The sequence below is a fragment of the Talpa occidentalis genome, unplaced genomic scaffold, assembly GCF_014898055.3.
Source record: "Talpa occidentalis isolate TD23 unplaced genomic scaffold, MPIMG_talOcc4v2.1 talOcc4.7, whole genome shotgun sequence".
NCBI lineage: Eukaryota > Metazoa > Chordata > Mammalia > Eulipotyphla > Talpidae > Talpa > Talpa occidentalis.
The window spans coordinates 59,957,827-59,972,458 of NW_023605083.1; the positions used below are offsets into that span (position 1 = coordinate 59,957,827).

The following is a 14,632-nucleotide window of genomic DNA, read 5'->3' on the forward strand; positions in this document are numbered from 1 at the left end:
CCTAGGGCATTGGAAGTGGTAAGAAAGGCCAAGATGGATTTGAGAGTTGTAGAAAGAAGCTAGGAGATTGGGTGAAAGAGGAAAAGAGGGTGCAGGGTCCAGGCCCAGGTTAAAGATGCAGGAGCAGCAGTGGGTGGTTTGGGGTGTGCTGTGTCCATGACATTTGTTTCTGTGAAGGTCAAGGCTCACTTTCCAGAAGTGAATTCCACTGGAGCAGCTGATGGCAAATGTGGCTTCTCGGGTTTGGTAAGGCGGAGACTGCAGGCCTAAAAACCTTATTTCAAGGGAATTCGCCTATGAGGATGAGGGCCCCACTAAGATGACCTTGCTCTGACTGCCAGTTTCCCCAGCTGGAAGGGACCCATTGCCACCAGGAAACCTTCTACCCTTTGGGCAGGAGAAAGGCCAGACTGAGACCTGTGGCCACAGGTGTGCCATTGAGATCTCTGAACATATGACTTTGTAACCAGAGGTTCCTCTGTCTCTTCAGTGAGCCAGGGTGATCTCTGGGAGCAGGAGAGCTCCCATTTTTATCTCCTCTTTTAAAAAAAAGTTTTTTTTTGGGGCAGCAGTTTTAGGCTCATAGTAAAAATGGGAAGAAGACACAGCAATTTCCCATATACCACCCAGATAATGCATACCTCCTCCATTATCTTAGTAAAACATACATAAACATAAAATCTACCACTTTAAGTCTCCAGGGCAGTGGTGTTGAGTGTAATCAACCACACTGTTGTTTTGCCATCACCACCATCCACCTCCAGTTCTTTTTCATCTTCGCAGAATGACCATACCCATGAAGCAGTACCATCACACACAGTATAACAACACTGTGATGAACTCTGGCCACATGTACAATAGTGATGACTGTATCTACCCTAGGTGTGCAATGGGCTGTGCCATCAAGGTTTGTGTAAGAACATTCTACAGCATCCACACAATATCACACATTGACACAATGATGAAATTGCTTAATGGTGCATTTCTCAGCATGTTAAGTGATGCTGTCCCCCATTTCCCCTTCCCTTCCTGTCCCTAGTAACCTCTATTCTACTTTTGCCCTCTGTGAGTTTGACTACTCTAAGTACTTCATGGAAATGGAATCATATTTGTCACTCTATGACAGGTTTACTTCAGTTAACATATTCAAGGTTCATCCATACTGGAATGTCAGAATTTCACCTTTTCAGGGCTGAATAGTATTCCACAGTATGTATAGTCTTTTGTCTCTTAGCGATAGGTTTATGTTCTGAGACCTGTGTCATTAGGCTGTTTCATCATTGTACAAGTGTCATAGTTACTTACATAAACCTAGCTGGTATAGCCTCCTGCACATTTAGGCTACATGGGAGAGCCTACTGGGGCCAGCATCCTCTGTGTGGCCTGTTGGCCAAAACAGTGCCATATGGCACATGACTATAAACCACACTTTGTTTATCATCATCTGTGGATGAGCTCACTTGAGTTGCTCTCCCATTTGTCTTTCCATGTCCAGGATATTGGGTAGGTGTTCATGAGTGGCTTATGGATGAACAAAGCCCAAATGACCCATTGGGAAGATTTGGGATGGAGGACAGTTGTAGAAAGCTCCGCATTGCAAGATGTAGGTGCTGGCCAAGGAAGGCTGCTATCATTTCAGAGCAGAAGGTTGCTGATGAGTGAATTTGTACAAGTTCTGAGACTTTTCACTTCCCATATTGGTTTCTGTTGCCTTCAGTTTCTAGCAGAGTAGCAATAACATGCACAACCACCCAAGAATCTGTGGATCTGTTCCTAAGGAAATCAAGGAAAGGTGGACTGGGGTACGTGTGCCCCATTCTCAGCCTGTTCCAAGAAGAGAAATCTCAAGGTTAAGTGCTTCAACCTGGCATTTATTAAACACCTGTGGGTATCAGGCATTCTGCTGGTCCTCATTCACCTGGCTCTTAACCAGCCTATCAGGTCAATATGCCCCCTCCTCCAGGTGCTCCCTGATCGATCAAGGGTCAGAGCTGGTCCAAGTCACATAGGTCCTACAACTAGACTTAGGCTGTTGCTGCAACTTGTGTCCCTCTCTTTAAACCCACTGTCCTTCTACCACCAAGTAGATGAAGCCATTGCTCTCAGCTGGCAGCTAGAAAATATGTGCCAGATTCTAGATCCTGGGTATGATATCTGGCCCCACAGAGCCCCTGGGTTGGTGTCAGATGAATCAGGATGGGTTCCTGGACATTGTGGTCCAGAGTGGGCCAGAGAGCCTCTGCCAGGATGCCCTCAGCTCCCTGCTGGTAACCTCTGGAAGGTCTCATGTCAGGTCCAGAAGCCAGTGGGTCTCAGTCCTGAGCCCCATTATTTGGGTACTCCTTGCCTAACTTGGGAGGCCCTTGGGGCCAGGGAAGGGCCTGGGATCAGTTGGAAGTTGACTTGTCTTAGAAAAAAAATATAACTCCCACTCCCTCATCCTTCATCCTCATTCTCAGCCTCATCCCTGGGTCCTCCTTCAGGTGTCAAGAATGCAGGAGCCACTCCAACTGGTGTTCTCATTCTGAAATCTGCCAGCATCTAACCATGTGTTCTTGGGCAAATCACTTATCCTTTATTTGTCTCAACTTCCTCTTCTCTGAAATGGGGATAATTATCGCACTCGACTTATAGTGTTGATGGCAGGGTTAAAGGAATTAATACATCTAAGGCATTTGCATTGATTCTGCACATAACAGCTCTGGAAAGGCTAGTTTCCATTACTAGCAATCCCTTCCACGGGAGCCTTCTCCATGTGGCATGCCTTCCTGTCATTCGATCTGCAGGCCAGCTCTCCTGTAACCTCCACCAAGAAGTCTTTCCTGATTTTGGCCAGAGGGATGAGCCCTCTGAAGACCTGTAGTGGCAGGAAGGGCACAGTGCGGGGTTTCTATGATTTGAGCAGATGTGCAAAGGAGAGTCCTAGGAGCCCTTGGTGGCTTTTTCAGGCTTTTATTGAGCTTTTACCAGGTACACAGCAGGCAGTGTGCCGGGGGGCTGAGAGGCTGGCAGCCAATCTTCACTCTTTCTGGGCTCTCTGGTGTTCTCTTGTTCTGTTGCTCTTTTTTGTTCTGCTACTTCTGTTGTCTGCTGAGTCCCCGTGACGCTGCCTTTAAAAGCCCGGTCTCAGCCCAAGTGTGCCCACCTATGCATGCCCACACCGTACTCCAGGTGTCTGCCATCAGGCATTCATGTAGGACCGCAGGGATCTATCATTAATGCTAATGGCGGGAAGGTGGAAAAGCCTGAGAATTTGTCACTTACCCTAAAAGACCCCAGTGCTTTTCACTCTCTTAATCATGGTGTTTTTTATTTGTGGGCGTGAATTCTCCCTCTTGCTGACTGACAAGCTTCCTTGGGCCTGGAGCATGTCTTTTTCACTGTTCAGGCTGTGCAGTACCAGGCATCTCCCCTTCTTCTCTGGACCTTTGACCTTGGGTGCCATGGACATTACAAACTCTGCACAGGGCAAGGAAACCCAGGACTCCATGGAGAATGCAGTATGTAGCCCACTTGGGCAAGTCTCTTTGTTTTGGGTTTTGGGTTTGCCGTCTCTATAATGAGGTAGCTGGGTTAGATGACTTCTGAAGTCCTTCCAGACTTGGCCATTTTATAAACAAATAGAAGGCACTAAATCCTTCTGAAAGTAAACCCTTGGATCTGCCTAGCAGGACTTCCCAACCTCCAAAATTCCAACTCAGCACCCATATGTTCATTGTTGGGTTCAAAGCTTGGGTGTTGGAGTCAAAGACCGGGGTTGAATTTTGGTCCTAGTAATGGCAGCTGCGTGCAATCTACTTCTTTCTGGGAAACTCCCTTTCCTCCTTTATACATTGAGGATGATAATAACCTGTGTTAGTACGGATGGTTATAGGAGAATGTTTTAAAAGGGCTCAGGACTGTGTCCGTGATGAGGTTAATCATCAACCATGGCTATTATCTTGTTCCCCAAAAACTATGAGAAGGAAAGAAAGACCTTCGTGGCTCCACCTTTGACCAAAGCTTTATATAAACAAATAAACAGTTGTGTTTAATTGTGGGATTTGAGTGGGGACAATATAGGATATCATTAATTAATATGCTAACATTTTATTAATGGTAGTCCTTAGTTCTCACGCATTATTGCACAAGTATAACTAAAAGAATAGAGGCCTCCTAAATGAAGCATTTTCTAGGCCAGTGCCTTCAACCCTCTGATTTGGAATCCTCCCCCATTACTTTACCCATTCTGTTGGTGTGGCTCAAGGTACCTGAGCTTTGCATCCTTGGGCCCTTGGGCCATGTTCTGAACTCTACCCCTAACATCCCAAGCCAGGGGGCTGTTGGGAAAGGGGTGGAGCTATTTGGAAGCCCTTAACAGGGAGTGAGGCTGGTGGGCTTACTCTTTTTCATCAGGGCTGCTGTAGAAGGCATCTGCTGTTCCCTTGGCTGGCAGGCTGGGAAGCGGGCCTTCACCCCTACCCCTAGGAGGTGAGGGAGCCCTCCCAGGCCTCCTGTAATCCAGGCCCTTATCTTTCTCCTACATTATTGAGACAAAATTGAGCCTCCTACTGTCCACACCTTCATTCTGATTACTGAGGGTCAAGCTGCTATCCTGGACAGTCAGGAGGGTCTTCTGAACCAAATGTCGCTATTCACATACATCATCCAAACATACACACAGGAGTAGGAGATACACATTCTTCAACTAACAGTGCCAGAATAATTGGCTAATAATTTCCATTCGGGAAAAAAAAAATACAAACAGGGACCTCCCTGGTGGTTCAAGAGATTAAGTCTCAGCACTATGAAGCTATTGGCAGCCACTGAAGCATGAGTTTGATCCCCCCGCCAGGGAGCCAACCCACATGATGCAGCAGACCTCTCCTGCCTTGCCCGCTGCTCCCCTCAGCAGTGTATTTCAGTAGATCTTCCTGTTCTGCTCCCCACTCTGTCTCTGATGAATCCTCTCACCACCACCATCCCCACACCTCTGGCCTACACTCCTGTTCTTATATGCATAAATAAATAAATCTTTAAAAATATATATACAAACACAACTGGAGCCCTACCTCACACCACATATAAAATAAACTCTAAGCAATTCAAATTTGTAAAGATAACAAATGAAACCATAGTAGGAAAAATATATAACTGCACTTTTAATTTTGAAGTGAAAAAAGATTTCCTAATTATTTTGCAAAAATACAAACATTATATCAAACAGATTTAACACTTAAATTCATATATATATATATTCATATATTTTGTCACCAGCCATGTTGACAAAATGGAGCAAGTGTATTCCTCTGGTGAAAAGTGTGATATGGTCCAAACTTCTGGAAAGACAATTTTGCAATTTAAACCGGTAGAGAAATAAAAATGAGCATAACCTTGAATTCTAGGAATTCTCTTTGGGACATTTATAAGGATGGTCAGAAAGCTTTGGGTCTTGGCATGAGGTAAGAAATTACACGTATGTGCCTCCTGGTTTCTCCAGGAGCTTTTGAGTCAAGGCTGGTCAGAAATGACTCTTTGTCCTAATAATGTCCACAGGGACATCCCCACACTGAGGGGAGCAGTGTGGGAGTCCTGCTCTCACACAGGGCCGCACCGAAGAATAAGGCTCAGCAAGTGTTTGATGTCTGGGTCAGCAAATAGAAGAAAGAGAAAAAGGAAAATAACTAGAGGTTGGCAGGTGCTTGGCGTTAACAAGTGTGGAGGCTTCCCAGCAACCATCACGCCATCCTCCTGCATGTTAGCCTTTCCCTTGGGGGTGACGGGAGAGAGAAATTGGGTAAGATCCTGTTTTTAAAAATTCAGTGGGTGGACGAATTTTTACTGTGCCCAGCAGTGTATGAGAGCCTGAGCTCCCCATATTCTTGCCAACACTGGATATTATTACCTGACTTTTCCATTTTAGTCATTCTTTTGAGTGTCCAATAGATCCCCTGGCAGTTTTCATTTGCATTTCTCTTATTCATCGTGTCATGTTTGTGGATGTTTGAATATACTTTGTGGGGTGTGTGTGTGTGTGTGTGTGTGTGTGTGAGTGAGAAATGTCTGCAAGTTCCTCCTCTTCATGCACATTTTTTTCTATTGGATTGTTTCTCTTTGTAATTGATGTGTGGGAGTCCTGTATACATTGTTTATAAATCCTTTGTTGAATATAGTTTTGCAAAAATCTTTTCTCATTCTGTGCTGTGGATTCCTAATCTCTTAATGGTGTCTTTCTGATAGACAATTCTTACTTTTAAAGTAGTCCAGTTATCACTTCTTTCCTTTATGGATAGTGCTTTTTTACTCATTTTGCTTATCTCATGTCATATTCTACTCTATATGTAATTTTTTTTTGACAAGTCTTACTGTCTTCCTTTAACATTTTGATCTCTAATCCATCTGGAATTAATTTTAATATGTGGTTAATTTTTTTCAAGTGTTCACCCAATTGATCTGGCACCATTTATTGAAAACATCATTCTTTCCCCTTTCCACTGCCATGTCACCTAGATCATAAATCAAATAATCTATACTTGTGAATCTGTTTTTGAATTCTCTTTTGCAATCCACTGATCTATTTTTACCCAAACCACACTGTCCTAATTACCGTAGTTTTATAATATATAATAGTATAAGACCTCCAGTTTGTTCTATAAGATTGTGTTGGAGTTTTCCCTCCTCTATTTTCAGATAAATATTAGAGTCAGCTTGTTAGTTTCCACAACCACCTTCAAAACTATTGGCAATATCCACTAAAGCTGAACAGTTGTACTTCTAGGTAAATACTTAACAGAAAAAAAAAAAAACATGCAGGAATGTATATAGCCAACTCTACTCATAAGAGTCCCAAATTAGAAGCATCCCACATGTCCATCCACAGCAGCAGGAAGGACTAATAAGTAACTACACAGAGTGGAATGAGAGGCAACAGATGAGAGTAAACTCACCAACAACACACAGCACCAAGAGAGTTCATGCTGTGATTCCATTTATGCAAAGTTCAAAAGCTAAGCAAAACTAATGCACACTGTCAAGAAAGCCAGGTGGCTTGGGGAAGGAAGATCATGACGCAGGTCCTTTGGGTGCTGGATATATATACCCTTTCATGTTGTGAACACCCACATGTAGGATTCTGCACTTTTCTGTATGCACATCATACTTCAATAAAAAGCTTACTTAGGAATGAACTCAATGCATCCAGATATATTGAATTTTTTTACTTGCAGGGAAACTTGTCCTGCCTGTGCTGGGAATAGCTATCAAGACAAATATGAACTCAAGGTAGTTACTACCCTGCAGGGAGGTCAGGGTTCCTTTTTTTGGTGGTGGTGGGGCGGGGAAGAGGTAAAGGATGGAGGAGCAAACATCTAAATTTTCACAAGCCTTTATGAGAGCAAAAGGGCCACTCAGTCAGCCTCGCCTGGGCATTGGGGAAGTTATTTTGGCTGAAGCCTGAGTAGGATTTCAACTACTGTAGTCAAGGAGCTGTGAGTGTTTTTGAGGCAGGAAATAGAAACATATGAAATTAATGTGGCAAATTGTATTTTTAATTTGAAACAAGGTTAAAGTTTAATTTAAGGCCTGACTAATTTCCTTGGAACTCTGGAGTAGGGGGGATGTTGTAATATGGATGGCACATAAAAACACTCTCAAATCTCTAATATGAGAAAAAACAAATTGACACGTGGATTCCTTTTTCCCCTCTGTCCTTGACTGAATAACTTACTAGCCAATGTCATTGGTTAGATGTGGTTTTACCAATGAAGTAGTGAAATTAGTTATATTTGTTAAAATGCGAAACTCCCAATTTTTCTGAGGTGTAAGAAGTTGCAAAGTAGCCCAAGTAGGAAAATGTACTCACAGGTAAGATAGGGGGACGTGTTGGATACTATGAAGCAACCAGGGAGAGGAAGATGGAATTTTTTGTTTAATTGCTGGCAATTTGGGGAAATCCCAAAGGACCAAATGTTCTGGAAGAAATTTTGTGTAGTAAGAAAATGTCCCTAAATTAGACCTTTCAGCTTAATTCAGGCCTTCTGGAACCCCCTGGCTTCAGTATGGTAGTTTGATTGCTTCTTTAGAAATGTAAACCACTTGATTCTACCAAGTGTGGGTGAGTGAGAGTCAGTTGGAACAAGACTTGGTTACTTGTACAATGTGGAAGGCTCTCCCCAGATGGAATAAACTGCTATTTCAAAGCTACTTTGTTGCAAAGAATCTCAGCCCCTAGAATAAGTGTGCGTAAAAAGGAAGCTGGAGGTGGACAGATAAGGATTCCGGCCATGCCTTGGCCATTGGTTCTAAGACCTTGGAATGGCACATCACAGTTCTCTGGGCTTCAGTTTCCTTTTCTGAAAAACAAGGATGTTAACATACACCTCGAGTCACACACACCTTGTGAACTGAGATGTTGTTAAAGCTCATAGGACAGAGTCTGACCCAGATCGGGCCTTCACTCCATCATTGTCACTCTATTTTCTCATTATAGTTGGATGATATCATGCAGGACAAAAAGACAGCGTCCAACATCTCCTTTTCTAGGTCACTATATCCACATGAGAATTCACATTGTAATTCCATTTATACAAAGTTAAACAACAAATGAAACTAACATACAGTGTTAGTAGAAGTCCCTACAGTCCTGTCCTTTGGAGAGGCCGGTCACAGTGCAGGCCTGCTGCGTACACCTTCCTTATCTTTGGTTTTGTGTATGTGTGTGTGTGTGTGTGTGTGTGAACAAGCCAATCATATTTTCACTTGGAGCTGGGCTCTGTCCTCTGGGAAATTGGCAAGGAGAGGTATGAACCTATTGATTGGTCCCTGCAACTCATCTTGAAAATTCAATATATATTCTGCTTTCAACTATTTTTATTTTATTTATTTATTTTTTATTTTATTTTATTTTAATTTTTTTTATTTATTTTTTTTTCTTTTTTTTTTATTTTATTTTAATTTTTTACAGAGGTCATGTCACACCAGGGACACCCATGCTCCCAGGGGCCCGTTATCTCATTTCTTTCTTTCTTTCTTTTTTTTTTTTTTTAAGATTTATTTATTTATTTATACAAGCACTGGGTATAGTCAGAAGTGCAGGAGGGTGAGAGAATTCACTAGAGCCAGAGCCAGGAACAGAACAGGCAGACCGACGAAGTACACTGCTGAGGGGAGCAGTGGGCGGCAGGAGAGGTCTGCGCACCATGTGGGACCCTCGCCCAGTGGCCAGGGATCGAACCTGCAGCTTCACAACCCAGTGCTCAACCGCTGCACCACTGGGGAGGCCCTCTTTTTTTAAGATTTATTTTATTTATACAAGAGCTGGGGTACAGGCTAGAGGCACAGGAGGATTCACCAGAGACAGAGCGGGGAGCAGAACAGGCAGACGGACCAAAAGCACTGCTGAGGGGAGAAGCGGGCACGGCAGGAGAAGTCTGCCGCGCCATGTGGGAATACCCCTGGCTGACCGGGAATCCAACCAGTGCTGCAGCAGCCAGCTTCACAGCACTGCGCTCAACCACCCGAACCACCAGGGAGGCCCTCAACTATTTTTAAAAACCAGCAACCCATAGTGGGAAGTACAATTTGTGTTGATTTCAGGACATAGATGCTGTGAACATTTATACACACAAAAACCCTATTTAAGGTCGGGGAGAGGAATGCCCACGTGTGCACAATCAGCAAACTACTGGACCCAACTTACCTTGCACCTCCGACTGGAAGTGACATTAATTTCCTGCTTTGGCGCAGGGAGAAGGCGGCATCTTCACCTGGCAGCCCCTCTGGAGGTTGTGGACTGGGGTCCTGGCTTTGGATTAAGGGGAAGTGTGCATGTGTCGCATCCTGTGCCGGAGATAACCAAATTGCCTTCTTGTTTCTAAATAAGCTCATTTTGTTGGTGGAACAATTGAATGCTTTTTGTGTGAAGTCAACAGTATTTATAGATGACATTAAAAATTTCACCAGGCAATACTGTACTATTAACTGTGATGTAGCCACGTATTTTATATTCTAAATTTTTGCTGCAACGTGGAGCCTCAGAATGGACCAAGACTTGTATGTTTGAATAGTTTTTTTTTTAAAGATTTATTTATGCATATAAGAGCTGGGGTACAGGCCAGAGGCACAAGGGGTGAGAGGATTCACCAGAAACAGAGTAGAAACAAAACAGGGAGACTGACTGAAATCCACTGCTGAAGGGAGCAGGGGGCGAGTCAGGAGAGGTCTGCTGTGCCATGTGGGTTGCCCCCTGGCCGGCCCGGAATCGAACTCGTGCTGCAGTGGCTGTGGACAGCTTCATAGGTTGCTTCTTAACCCTCATGCCATCAGGGAGGCTCAGGACGTGTATGTTTGAAATGTACTGCTTTAATCCAGTCCCTCAGATTACTGTGAGGAAACTGAGCCACAAGGAGGGGGAAAGAAGTCGCTTGAGGAAAGTGGTGGGCAGCACAGGGCTGAAGGCAGATGTGTTGATATCATTTTTGGAGTTAGTGCGGGGTCCTTGGGCTCACTCTGGGCAAAGTTTCACCAGAGCTCCTGTGTTGGCGGCATGCGGTGAGTATCTCCACAAGGCAGAGACCGTAGTTATATTTATTTATTTAAATAAAGATAAGCTCTATTACTTTTTTTTTTTTTTAGATTTATTTGTTTATTTTATACAAGCACTGGATACAGTCAGAAGCGCGGGAGGGTGAGAGAATTCACCAGAGCCAGAGCGGGGAGCAGAGCAGGCAGAAGGACCGAAGTACACTGCTGAGGGGAGCAGCGGGCGGCAGGAGAGGTCTGCGCGCCATGTGGGACCCTCCTCCGGTGGCCGGGGAGCAGCCGGGGATCGAACCGGCGCTGCAGAGGCTGCGGGCAGCTTTGCAACCCAGAGCTCAACCGCTGTGCCACTGGGGAGGCCCCGTAGTTATATTTAAAGAGCAGGTTTATTACAAAAGGTATAGGACTGTAAAAGACATTTGCATAGACACAAATGGTCAGGAAGAGCTGCCCTGAGAGGAAAAGGTTTGCTGAGAGAGGCTTTCAGGCAGGTGGCCTTGAGGAGAGCAGCCTCCACTGAGGGAGGTCAGTGAAGAGAAGTCCTGGCATGGTAGAGGTCACAGGCAGGTAGGAAGCTGCTGCCCTGCAGGAGAGAGTTGGTGAAAGGAAGAACCTGCATAGTCACAGGTGGGCAGATGGAGTGCTGCCCCATTGTGGGGGCTGCATTAGGTTTTATCTTTAGGGAGGGGCTCATCTTTGTGGGTGGATGGTTTGTGTCCCCGACACTCCCTATAGCAGTCTGATAGTTTCTGGGTGTTGCACCTCCTGATCTGGGCATTGTTGCCTAAGGGTCTTGGTTTCTATAACTGGGTTAATGGCTTGCACTCATCTCTTCTACCCCTCCCTCCTTGTGTGAGTTAGGTTCTTCACCTCGTATCTCCTTTCCTCCATCAGTGTGGACTCCAAAATGCTTGCTATTTCCACAGACCACCGTGCAGAGGTGCACCTCAAGGTGTAAAACTCACAGAAGAGGCATTTCCTTTTTTAATTATAAGCCTCTGCAAAGGTTCTAAGGTAAACTCTATAAGGACCAGACCCTCTGCTGAAAGGAGACATTAGAATAGCCTCTCTTAAATCTCGGAGTGTAGCCTTTACCTGCCAAGTGTGAGCAAGAAGCCTCACATGCTTGCATGCCCCCCCTCCCAACCCCAGAGCTGCCCAAGATGTGGTCAGAACTAGCTATTCTTCCTGAGGAACTGAGCAGTTCAACATCTTGTCCTGCTTTCTGCAAACAGCGGGAAGCTGCTTGTCAGTCTGCCCCCAGGCCTGCCACTGTTTGCAGAGCTAGAAAGGATGTCAGATCTAAGTGGCAATCTTTACCGGGAGAGCAGGGGAGACTGGTAAGATTGTCAGGGGCTGTTTTCCTTGTGGATTTCTCTACCGGGCACACTCTTACCTCTACAGGAATGGAATGTCAGGACTTTCCTGAACTTAATTTTAGATGGAGCCTCTGAATCCCTCCTCTGTGCTCTTGTATAATTTAATGCTCAGTACTCTCTCCGCCATCTGCTTTGTTCCTTATTCCCATTCTAATCTTATCTACCCTATGAGATCCGTGCTATGACACTGACCCTGCTACAGGATTTGGCCCAGTAAATGTGGGCTGAATCAAGGTAAGCGCTGCTATTTCTCAGGAATGTGTTTCCCTTCAACAAGATTGTCTTTTTTTTTTTTTTTTTTTTTTAAATTCAGGGAGGGACGGGTCTTTGGCCTTAATGTCACAGACATCCAACCCACATGGCCATGTCTGACCTTGAAGTTAATGCCTAAAGATGCCCCAGTTTGAAGCTGCTAAAAACCAAATTTACAGGTTTCTGCTACAGCAAGAGCCCCTTGTACCAACACCTTGGCCTTGGCTGCCATTTGCTCTTTGGACAAAATGCCTACAGCTCAACCCTAGTCTGTATGTGTGCACATATGGCTCAGCTGGGAGGTGAGGCATGGCTCCTGACTCATCCCTTCAACATTAGCAGTTGATGTGTATTCATCTGTTTTTTATTCCAAAATACATACTGAGTGCCTTGTCAGTGTTCTATTGCTGGAGGTCTAGTGGCCAGGTGAGGCAGATAAGGACCTGGATCTGAGAGTGTTTGTATTCTAGAGGAAGAAAGGCACAGTATAAATATGTAAACAAATGAGATAATTTTAGATAAATGTGTTTTAGATAAAGTGCTAGGGAGAAAAGAAAAGAAAAAGGATAATGAGGTAGAATGATGGAAGGAGATAACTTTGATCAGAGACCTGAATTGCAAATGTGCAAGTAACTGGCAAAAGTATGCGGGTGAAAGGAGCCTAGGGAGTGAGAGTAGGGATGGTGCTGGTCCAGAAGGCTGTGGAGGGAGGGAAGACCTGAGTCCTACCTTCTAGACTCAAAGAGTTGCTTCTAGGTCCCAGGAAGGAGCATGATTTTATTTCAAATACAATAGGAGTTTGTCACTTTTATACCTTTCTGAACTTTCTTCCTGCAAGCCACAGACTTCTGTCTCTACCTGCCTAAGGCTTCAGGTCTTGAAGGCATCCTCAGAGCTCATTGCAACCACCCTTCAGGCCAAGGCTTGTATTTTCTTTTGAAATTAAGAAAGAAAACACAACAAAGCTATCTTTTGTGCCAGAAACATCAGGACAAGAGAGAAAGAAAGGAAAGGCATTATTTCCCCATTTTTCCACCCAAACTAGAAGACAGCCCTCATCTTGCATATGATGGTACAGTTCTTGCCAATATGTATAATTTTTATAGCTTTAACTAGATGATAATGAGCCATGCTATCGAGCAAAATAGAAATAACTAACCAGTTCCTATATTCCACTTCCTTTAGTCTATCTTTGTCCAGTCCAGTCCACCCACCTACTTACTGAAGTGAACTTTGTTAACCATTGCAAGAGCCTGGCATTGTGGAAATGTTTTGAGTGCATTATCTCAAATAAACAACATGTCAAACCTGTAAGGTAAGTGCTATTATTCTTATTTTACAGAGGAAAAACCAGAGGCTCAGAGAGATTAAATAAATTGCCCAAGATTATGCAAATTGTCACCCTGAATGATGTAGGAAAGATCCAAACCTAAAATCTCAAAATTCCAGTGCTCTTGACCCTGACCTAGAGCCCCTTTTTGCAGCTCCATCTATGATAGGGAGACTTCCCAAACCGGGTCCTTTTAAAGGGACTTCTGCTTCTACCTAATTGGGTTTCTACCTAATATTTATCTCATACACTTACTGTAAATAATGCTGACCATTGACATGTGTACAGCTTGATAAGTGTTTACTGAGTCCTTCAAACATATGACCTCACTTGATGCTCAAGCAGTACCCAGGTGGCAAGGGCTCCCCTCCCTGAGTATGCCCAGTGGAGGGGTGTGGAGGGAGAATAGAGCCAGTGTGACTGACCCAGGCTCTCTGGATGACAGCAATCTTCTGCTGCCTCACCAAGAACATGAGGCTAGGTGGGGCCTGATTAGTGACTGGTATAAGGGTAGATATTGCAGTCTCTCCTTCCTTGTCACTGGATCTTCCTGTGGCAGATACTGCCAAGGGAAAAGAAGTGTGGTAAATGTTCTCCATCTATCCTCTGCATAAAGGGCTAATGCTATTGCATGCCCTAAGACTGGACCCAGATCTTTGATTTCTGGAAGCTATTTGCCATTTCCTGTATCGTTACCTCCCAAGGAATCTTGTAAAGTAATGTAGTCATCTCATGTCCAGAGCCACTCAGTGGGCAAGGCAAAGATGAGCCTCTTGATTTGAGCCCTAGTTTTGTTACAGGGCAATCCCAGTGTGAAATGGGTACCTGACTGTGGGGCCTCACCACACTTAAAAGGGACTTACGAGAAGACTCAACTGTGGGCATACACAAAAAGGTTAATAAAGGGTTTATTATTTTTTTTTAAAGATTTATTTATTTATTTATACAAGCACTGGGTACAGTCAGAAGCACGGGAGGGTGAGAGAATTCACCAGAGCCAGAACACTGCTGAGGGGAGCAGCAGGCGGCAGGAGAGGTCTGCGTGCCATGTGGGACCCTCCTCCGGTGGCCGGGGAGCAGCCGGGGATGGAACCAGCGCTGCAGAGGCTGCGGGCAGCTTCACAACCCAGCACTCAACTGCTGTGCCACCGGGGAG

General features: G+C 44.6%; 1 long non-coding RNA gene across 1 annotated transcript in view; it reads left to right on the forward strand.

Annotated features, from left to right (window-relative positions):
* LOC119231000 (uncharacterized) overlaps window positions 1-14,632 on the forward strand; it is a 74,749-nt gene that overhangs the window by 18,443 nt on the left and 41,674 nt on the right. The window contains exon 3 of the long non-coding RNA XR_005121845.2: window positions 13,332-13,461. This is a non-coding gene — a long non-coding RNA (uncharacterized LOC119231000). The remainder of the gene's footprint in view (window positions 1-13,331; window positions 13,462-14,632) is intronic.